Consider the following 9869-nt stretch of genomic DNA (forward strand, 5'->3'; position numbering starts at 1 on the left):
ACGCAGCCTAATCCAAGATATCAAGACTATTGGAAATGATTTTGAGGTGGTTGTGTTTAATGCGCCTAAGAGGAGGAAACTTTGTTGCCGATGTTATTGCTAGTGTAGATCATAGTTGTACTAATGATGTAATTTAAAATGACTTTGTTCCAAGTGAAGTACGTAATGCGCTTTTATTTGACATTGTAAATGTCGGATGCTCAAGAGTCTTTCGTTTAAGTTAATGTAATTTTTTTTCGTATAAAAAGAACTACAATAACTAGCTACAAGTCTATCATTTGATATGACATCCATAAGCCAATCCGGCCCAATTCCTAGCCACATATCATCCATTCTCATTTCTCTCTTCACCTCCCTATATACTAATTAATTTTTAACATGTGTCCTGCCACCTGGGAAAAGTTAACAACTATATACCTCCATTAATTTTTTTTATTTCTTTCTCTTATTAAATTGTATTGAAAAGAAAAGTTGTATTTTTCTCCCTTTCATCAAAATCTCCTTAGCCTGCTCAGAGCTCACACTATGGAGACAGATCAAGCATCGTTCACGAGAGGTCATGAATATGTAATTTTCCATGGAATGAGATTAGCAATCTGTGATGGGTTTTAGATACGGTGTTGGATGTGGTGTCGTAGTTGGTGGTGGATTAGGTTCTAGGTATGATGTTGCATCATCCATAATGATATGCACGATGTAGGAATGTAGAATATGCTTCATTCTGTGTGGTGATGTAGGAAAAATGAGCATGGCAGAGTACTTAAATGAAGAGAAGAAGTAAATTATGTAGGGATAGGTAGATGAATTTTGACATAAATTGAAAAGGTAACCCATCAGGGTCAATATATATGAAACTAAATTTGCTCGAGTGTTGGGACTGTCTGGGGATTGATTGAGCAGCTTTTACGCATGGTTTTTTTTTTTTGAAATTGCTATTAGTTTTCCAATCATAAATTAATAGTTGGTCTACTATTTTCATCCTCATGCATGAAATCCCATAACTACGTACAATTATCATGGTTCTTCTCCCATGATCACATTTAAACACACATTAATTTCAAGAACTGAAAATTCAGAATTAATGTGAATTTGTATTTGGTCGATATATATGAATTCATTTGTATGATGTTGTAAATGAGTAGCTAGTTGAAATTTACATATAGATCTGGAGAGCAGGAGTGGAGGACGGAGATGCAGATGCAGATGAAGTGGGTGCATACTCTGGCTTGGAGAACTGATTGGTACTCGAGAATTCTCTGATGCTGGGCAGGACATATACATAAGGATGGCTGCCTCTGAGCTAGGTAAGGGTATATTAACTTTCTAATTGCAGAAAATTAGACTTCTAGAAAACATATATACATATTTGTGGCGATTCTAATATATACTTGAACTGGTAGTGACATACAGAAGCTTGAAGGGAAATACAAAAGTTAAGATCATAATTCTATCTGTATTAGCTGTTGGGGTAACGCTTATAGGCCTATGCATGATACTACATGTTTACAAGAGGAAAATGAAGAAGAAGAAAAAACAGAAGCTGACTAAGAGATTAGGTATGTCTATCTGTACTATATACTGACACCAAATTTGATGACAGCGGATACATTCATGATCTTTAATTCGTCAATAATCCATTCTAATTGTAGCAAATATGTTGCATACTCGACAGCAAGACCACAATGAAGAATCCCAAGATGGAAATCTAGAGCTACCATTATTTAGTTTTAGTACAATAGCAGATGCCACCAACAACTTTTCTGCTGCTAACAAGCTTGGAAAGGGTGGTTTTGGCCCAGTTTATAAGGTCAATATTTTTTAGCATTTGTGAGGAACTCCTCACCAATGGGTGGTGTCATCAAATATGAAATGTTATGTTTACGAATTTCAAAAGATGCACTTGGCATTTCACTGTCTGCAGCAAGAATGATGATGACACAAGTAGCAATAATATATAATTTATGCTTCCAATAGCAGCACAGAGCTATATGTGTTCAGTAGTTATTATTAATGTCAGATAATATTTTGTAGATAAAGATCAATCCTTTTTTGGCATGACAAGTTTTTAATCTACTGTTGGTTGATTTTAGAGTGAATATTGTGAATAATAACAAGATTAACATCCTACAGGGAAAACTTATAGAGGGGCAAGAAATAGGGATTAAAAGGCTTTCAAAATGTACAGACAGGGAATCAAAGAGTTCAAGAATGAAGTATTATGTATTTCCAAACTTCAGCACCGCAACCTTGTGAAGCTTCTAGGATGTTGCATTGAAGGCCAAGAGAGGTTGTTGATATATGAATACATGCCCAACAAGAGCTTAGACTTCTTCATATTTGGTTTGGCATTTTTCCCTCCCTTTTCTGTTTGGCTCTAACTGACGTATTGCTGATTCATTAACTAGTAATTAACTAATTATTGTTATTCAAAAATACCCCCTTTAGATTTTCTAATTATCCTTACAAACTTGGGCAGATGAACAACAAAGTATAATTCTGGATTGGCCTAAGCGTTTCCACATTATCAATGGGATAGCTAGAGGGTTACTTTATCTTCATCAAGATTCCAGAGTAAGGATAATCCATCGTGATCTAAAAGCCAGCAATGTGTTACTAGACTATGAACTAAATCCAAAAATTTCAGATTTTGGCATTGCTAGAAGTTTTGAGGTGATGAAACTGAAGCAAAGACGAAGAGAGTGGTTGGAACATAGTAAGGACATAAATACATGCTATAGGTCGCCACTTTAACTGTTACACATGACAATATAACTTGTAACTATTCTTTGCAGCGGTTACATGTCTCCGGAATATGCAATTGATGGTGTCTTCTCGGTGAAATCTGATGTCTTCAGCTTTGGTGTTTTAGTACTTGAGATTGTGAATGGAAAGAAGAACAGAGGATTTCCTCATACAGACCACAAGCTTAACCTTCTAGGACATGTGAGTGCATTATGAAACAAGTGTTCTTTATCCTCATTAGTTGAATTTACCCAGTCTAATTAGTAACTAATATCCTGAAACAGGCATGGAGGCTCTTCAAAGAAGGCAAGCCATTTGAACTGATGGATACATCTATGATGAACAAAAACACGAGCAATGTAATAACTCAAATTTTCAATACTATTTCTTTTAATTTATCAGAAATTAAGAGAATGGTAATTTGATTAAATTCACATTTTACGCCTTTTATTTTGTCGTTGTTCGAAGTAGAAATTGGTTTCAAGAACCAAATGTGTGTTATTTAATTAAGTTCATTTGACCCAAGAGTCGACTTTTAATCTGTAACGACCCCAAAATTTCGAGCTTAAAAACTCAAAATTTTAAAGTCGTTAAACACAAAATAATCTCAATAAAATCGAAATCATTTTAAATGTCATAGCGGATCATTACTGAGTTCTCAATACAACTCAGACAAACCAATTATTACAAACCAAATTTATAATCTATACATAAAATGGAAATGTAATAATCCTCACAATCTCTCACAAACTCACAAATAAATGCTCACAAATTCTCACTCACAAATCCACTCTAGAAATCTCACCACAAGGAGGATACAAATGACTTCGAGTCTCCGGAGTCGTCACTCAATCTCCTCTAATCAACACCTGCAGAATTATCCCATACACCATCGAATTGGTGCACCGGGATTGTAAACACAAACCCGGTAAGCTTATCGCTCGTATGAGTAAAATGAATAATATAATTCGCATATCAATATATACGAAAAATCACAAATCAACAAATATAAATGCCCTCATGAGACAATGGACGGCCCATCTGGTTGTCCCAAAGAAATATGAAATGAAACGCTCATGAGAAATTAAGTAACCCTTATGGTTACCCAAATGCATTTATAATACGGGTACCAAGAACGCTGGTACACATCTGTTACCCCTCTCGTAATACACCGCCGATATTGGATAGCCACCCGCTACCCAACATCCAAAACAATCTGAGTACCCATGAGCAGATAACCACCTGTTACCTCACATGCAGTACTACGGCAGACAGACTAGAGCTCTAACTGTATCGTAACTTTCGCCCGACCAAAGGCTAGGTTTCGACTTGCCAAACACGTACAATAATCTCACATCATATTGTACCAAACATCAGGTCCGAAGACAAATCACATTTTAACAATCTCAATGTTAAAATCACGTACAATAATCTCACATCATATTGTACAAATCAAAATCACATGCTCGTTATATCTTGTCATCAAAATGACATCATCACAATAAATCATAACAGTATACTATATAGCAAACTATATATATATATATGTATTTATTCACCATTTATACAATGCATATATATATAATCCACTATATCATATACATGTCATAATTTATAAACAGGTCCGAACACAAAACGTTTAACAAACCCCATTTTAAAATCACATACTCGTCATCGAAATGACTTATTTCAAATGAATTCATAACAGTATATATTATAGCAAACTATATATATATGTACTTATTACCATTTATACAATATATATATAATCCATTATATTGTATACATGTCGTATTTCAATATTTAAAACTCTTGCAAAAATCTTGGAATCACCGCAAGGGTAGATTCGTAAATATGTGAGATTTTACTCACCTTACCGACTTGAGCGAAACTCCAAAATTCCGCAGCTAATTCCTTTTCTTGATTTATTGATCATCTTGAAAAGACAAGAAAAGAATTTAGAAACGTTTCGTAAACCTTTAAATGCCGAAACAGTAATAAACTGTTACTGTTCAGCAATTTTTTGTTTTTACGAAGTACTGTTCATGTTACTTTTCATGTTATTACTGTACAAATACACAAATAATATGTATTTCTGTACGTATACATACTGTTTACGTACATAAATATGTATACGTATTGTTTACGTATTTCTGTACGTATACGTACTGTTTAAATGTAAATACAATCTCAGTAAATAAAATTTACTAAATTACCTTTTATAAATTACTTTTTACAATTACTGAAAGTAATTTATATTTACATTTACCGTACGTAAAATTTAATTTACATTTACCGTACGTAAATAAAATTTACATTTACCGTACGTAAGTAAATTACCAAAATACCCTTCTAGAATACTGTTCACGCACCGCCGCACGTGGCGGCGCGTGGGGTACACGCGCCACCTCCGGCAGGCCGCGCCACCCCAAAATCATCCTCATTTCTTCCTCCGCCCTTCCCACAGCCAAGACCACCCCTATACTACCTCACTCTCTCACACGCGCCGCCTAAGGTAGCGGTGCTCAACCCTCAACACCTACACCTTCGATTCTCCCCCAACATTCTCCAGTCGATCCAGAAATCTCTCAAATCAATCCCAAACATCCAACAAACACAAACAACAATTCAATTACATCAATTTTTACCTAATTCGAACGACGGAAGCTCGATTTTTCGTCGGTGATGCGTGAGAAACCGGCGACGTCGATTCAAGCAGCGGCGAGCTTGAGGGTTGCTGCGGAGATCACACGGTACTCCAGGGACCGGCTGCGAGGAATGCGATGGCTTGGAGGCGGAGATTGCGACGTGATGCAGAGGAAGGCTCGGGGAGAGAGAGGAGACTCTCGGCGGCGAGACAGAGCGGCGCGAGCTCGGGGTTTGGTGCGGAGGGCCTCGCGATGCTGTAGAGAGCGGCGGTGCACGACACGACGGCCCAGGGTGGCAGATCGCACGGAGGCGATTTTTCTGAGGAGAGGGAGAGGGTTTTCGGGGAGAGAGAATGGAGAGGGAGGCGGAAAGAGGAGAGAGAAGGGGTTTCCTGAAATGGAAACCCTAATCACAAAAATACCCTTTTATACTCGTTTTCAAAATCGGAAACTAACTTCCGACGTTAATAACTTTCACCTCCGACGTCCGATTCGAATGCGTCACATGTCCACGCACTCGTATCGACGAGCTCTACAATTTTCGTGAAGAAAGTTTTCGCAACCGAGCGACGGAATAAAAGTCGATATATACGTTGCGGAAACGTAATGTTTTTCTAATTAAACGTTCCGAGAACGTTTCCGTTTCTCGTTTCACAACGTCGCAACCGATCACATTCATTCTAATTAAATTTCTCAACTTTATAGAATTATATCAAACCAATATATTGTTTGAAAAATAGGGTTATTACACTCTACCCCCCTTAAAGGAATTTCATCCCGAAATTCAAGCTCACTTAACAAACAACTGCGGATATCTGGTCATCATGTCTGACTCTAGCTCCCAAGATGCATCACCCTCATCATGGTGGCTCCACAGCACCTTGACTAGCTCAACTTCTCTCCTCCGAAGCTTCTTTGAGGATCTATCCAGAATACGAACCAGTTCAACAACAAATGTGGCATTTTCCTTCACTTCGATGGTGCTATGATCGATCACATGCGACTCATCTGGTACATACTTCCTCAGCATGGAAATGTGGAAGACTTTGTGGACGCCCGACATGCTAGTAGGAAAGGCTAGTCGATATGCTAGTTCGCCCACCTTCTCAAGTATCTCAAAGGGCCCGACGTACCTCGGTGCCAACTTTCCCTTCTTGCCAAACCTCACTACACCCCTCATAGGTGAAACTTTCAAGAACACGTGATCGCCGATCTCAAATTCCACATGTCTCCTCTTCAAGTCCGCATAGCTCTTCTGTCTACTTTGAGCGGTCCGGATTCTATCCCGAATGATCGAGATCTTCTCCGTGGTTTCCTGAACCAACTCTGGACCCATCAATGCCTCATCACCAATCTCGGCCTAACAGATGGGTGAACGACATGGTCTACCATAAATAGCCTCATAAGGTGCCATGCCGATGCTAGAATGGTAGCTGTTGTTGTAGGCAAACTCAATCAATCTCAAATGATCTTCCCAGCTACCCTTGTAATCCATCACACGTGCTCTCAACATGTCTTCCATCACCTGATTCACCCTTTCCGTCTGTCCATCCGTTTGTGGGTGAAAAGCTGTACTCATATCCAAGGTAGTACCCATCGCCTTCTGCAAACCACCCCAGAACTTCGAAGTGAAACGTGCATCTCGATCAGAAACAATAGAAACTGGAGCACCATGAAGTCTCACTACCTCATCCACATATAGTTTCCCAAGCACGTCCACTGAGTACTTCATCGACACTGGAAGGAAATGAACCGACTTCGTCAACCGATCGACAATCACCCATATGGCATCGTGACCCTTCTTCGATCTAGGCAATCCGGTCACAAAATCCATAGATATCTGCTCCCACTTCCAAAGAGGAATAGTCAGTGGTTTCAACATGCCAGCTGGTCGTTGATGTTCTGCTTTCACTTGCTGACATGTAAGGCACTTCGATACAAACTCTGCTACATCTTTCTTCATACTGTTCCACCAGAATTGCCTGCATAGGTCCTTGTACATCTTGGTGTTCCCTGGATGAATGGTATAACATGATCGATGTGCCGTACGAAGAACCTCCTCCCGCAGATCTTCACAATCTGGAACACACAATCTTGCCCCAAACCTCAACCCTCCATCAGGTCCAACTCTCCACTCAGAAGGGCATTCATCAAGCGTATCAACTACAAGATCTGCCAACTTAGCTTGTGAGAGTCTATCCCGCGCCTGACCCTGTATGATCCTCGTGATCAATGTGGGTTGCACCGTTATGCTACCAAGAAAGACTCTCGGTTATCCTCCCGATGGTACCAAATCAAACTCCGATGCAGTTTCGAGCACGAACCATTCCTGGACCATAAGTGAAGCCACCACGCCTCTCGGTTTCCTGCTCAAGGCATCGGCCACCACATTTGCCTTCCCCGGGTGGTACTCTAATGTGAAGTCATAATCCTTGAGGAGCTCCATCCATCTCCTCTGCTTCATATTCAGCTCCTTCTGTGAGAACAAGTACTTCAAACTCTTATGATCTGAAAAGAGTTGAAACTTCTCGCCATACAAGTAATGTCTCCAAATTTTTAGGGCAAACACAACTGCCGCAAGCTCTAGGTCGTGTGTCGGATAATTCTTCTCATGAATCTTCAACTGTCTCGAGCCATAAGCAACAACTCCTCCATGTTGCATCAACACACAACCCAAACCTTGGAGCGAAGCATCACTGTAAATGACATAGCCACCACCACTTGAAGGAATCGTCAACACTGGGGTTGTGGTCAATCTGGTCTTTAGTTTGCTGAATGCTTCCTCACATGCATCCGTCCACACGAACGGAGTATCTTTCTTGGTCAACTTGGTCAATGAAGATGCAATACTAGAAAACCCCTCGATAAACCTTCTGTAGTAACCTGCTAAACCGAGGAAACTACGAATCTCTGTAGGGTTCTTTGGACGACTCCAATTCTTTACTGCCTCTACCTTTGACGGGTCCACTAGTACTTCATCTTTTGAGACAACATGACCAAGGAATTTGACCTCTTCTTTCCAGAACTCACATTTCTCTAGCTTGGCATACAGTCTTGCCTCCTTCAAGGTCTGCAACACTGTCCTCAGGTGCACTACATGTTCTTCTTGTGTCTTGGAGTATATCAGAATGTCATCCACAAACACCACAACAAACTCATCCAAGTACGGGCTAAATACTTGGTTCATCAAACTCATAAAGACAGCTGGTGCATTCGTTAGACCAAATGGCATGACAACAAACTCATAATGTCCATACCGGGTCCTGAAAGCTGTCTTCGATATATCTTCTTCCTTCACTCTGAGCTGATGATAACCGGATCTCAAATCAATCTTAGAGAACACCGTAGCACCTTTGAGCTGATCGAACAAGTCATCAATCCTAGGTAAGCGGTACCTATTCTTGATGGTCACCTTGTTCAGTCCTCTGTAGTCTACACATAACCGTAGAGAACCATCTTTCTTCTTCACGAACAACACAGGTGCTCCCCAAGGTGAAACACTAGGTCTAATGAACCCTTGGTCTAATAGCTCATCGATCTACACCTTCAACTCCTTAAGTTCATTCTGCCCCATTCTATAGGGCGCCTTTGACACAGGTGTTGTACCAAGTCCTACATCAATGCAGAAATCTACCACTCTTCGAGGAGGTAGCCCCGGTATTTCTTGAAACACTTCACCAAACTCAGATACCACCACAATGTCTGCGATAGTTACTTTCTGATCCACCGACTCCACATGTGCCAAAACTCCTGATCTCATGGCGTTGTCAGACTTGAGGCAACGATAACGAAACACTGGTTCCCCAGGTCTATGAAAGGACACCGCCATGTCAAAACAATCAATCACCGCATGCTGCGGCCTCAACCAATCAATCCCCAAGATCACATCATAAGTGTGGTCTGGAATCACAATCAACGAAGCAGAGAACTCTCTACTTCCAATCAAAATCGGACAAGCTTTGCAGATTGTCTCTAACTCAAGTGACGCTCCAAGGGGTGAAATGACACATAAGGCGTCCCCAAGGGGTGTAGGAATCAATCCTAGCATCTCTACTACCGAACTAGCAATGAATGAATGCGATGCTCCCGTATCAAACAGTACTCTAGCAAGGTAGTCAAAAAGTGATAATGTACCTTCCACTCTGTGTCTCGCTGACCCACTGCGAATACTCTAGCTTAGCCCGCTGGTAGCTGTCTCTGCGGCCGTTCCTACCTTCCCTGAAGTGGTCGGGTACAATCTCTAGCTATGTGTCCGACTTGCCCGCACCGGTGGCAGCCTGCTCTCTTCGGTTTCGGACATGCTGAGGCGTAATGTCCCATCTCGTTGCAGCCATAACACCTCACCGCTGCCAATGGTCTGAATGGTGCAGCCCTGTTAGCTAGGGGTGTCGCCCTTGCCGGAACCTGATAGTGGGGTCTTGGCCTCTTTCATGACCTACCCGTCGGTCCTGAGTGCTCGCTACCTGTACAGATCGCCTT

The 9869-nt window shown here is 40.8% G+C and overlaps 1 pseudogene; it reads left to right on the top strand.

Annotated features, from left to right (window-relative positions):
* Window positions 1-1285: 1285 nt before the first annotated feature.
* On the top strand, window positions 1286-5651 carry LOC126787363 (G-type lectin S-receptor-like serine/threonine-protein kinase SD1-1; annotated as a pseudogene).
* Window positions 5652-9869: the final 4218 nt, after the last annotated feature.

The sequence above is a fragment of the Argentina anserina genome, chromosome 3, assembly GCF_933775445.1.
Source record: "Argentina anserina chromosome 3, drPotAnse1.1, whole genome shotgun sequence".
Taxonomy (NCBI): domain Eukaryota; kingdom Viridiplantae; phylum Streptophyta; class Magnoliopsida; order Rosales; family Rosaceae; genus Argentina; species Argentina anserina.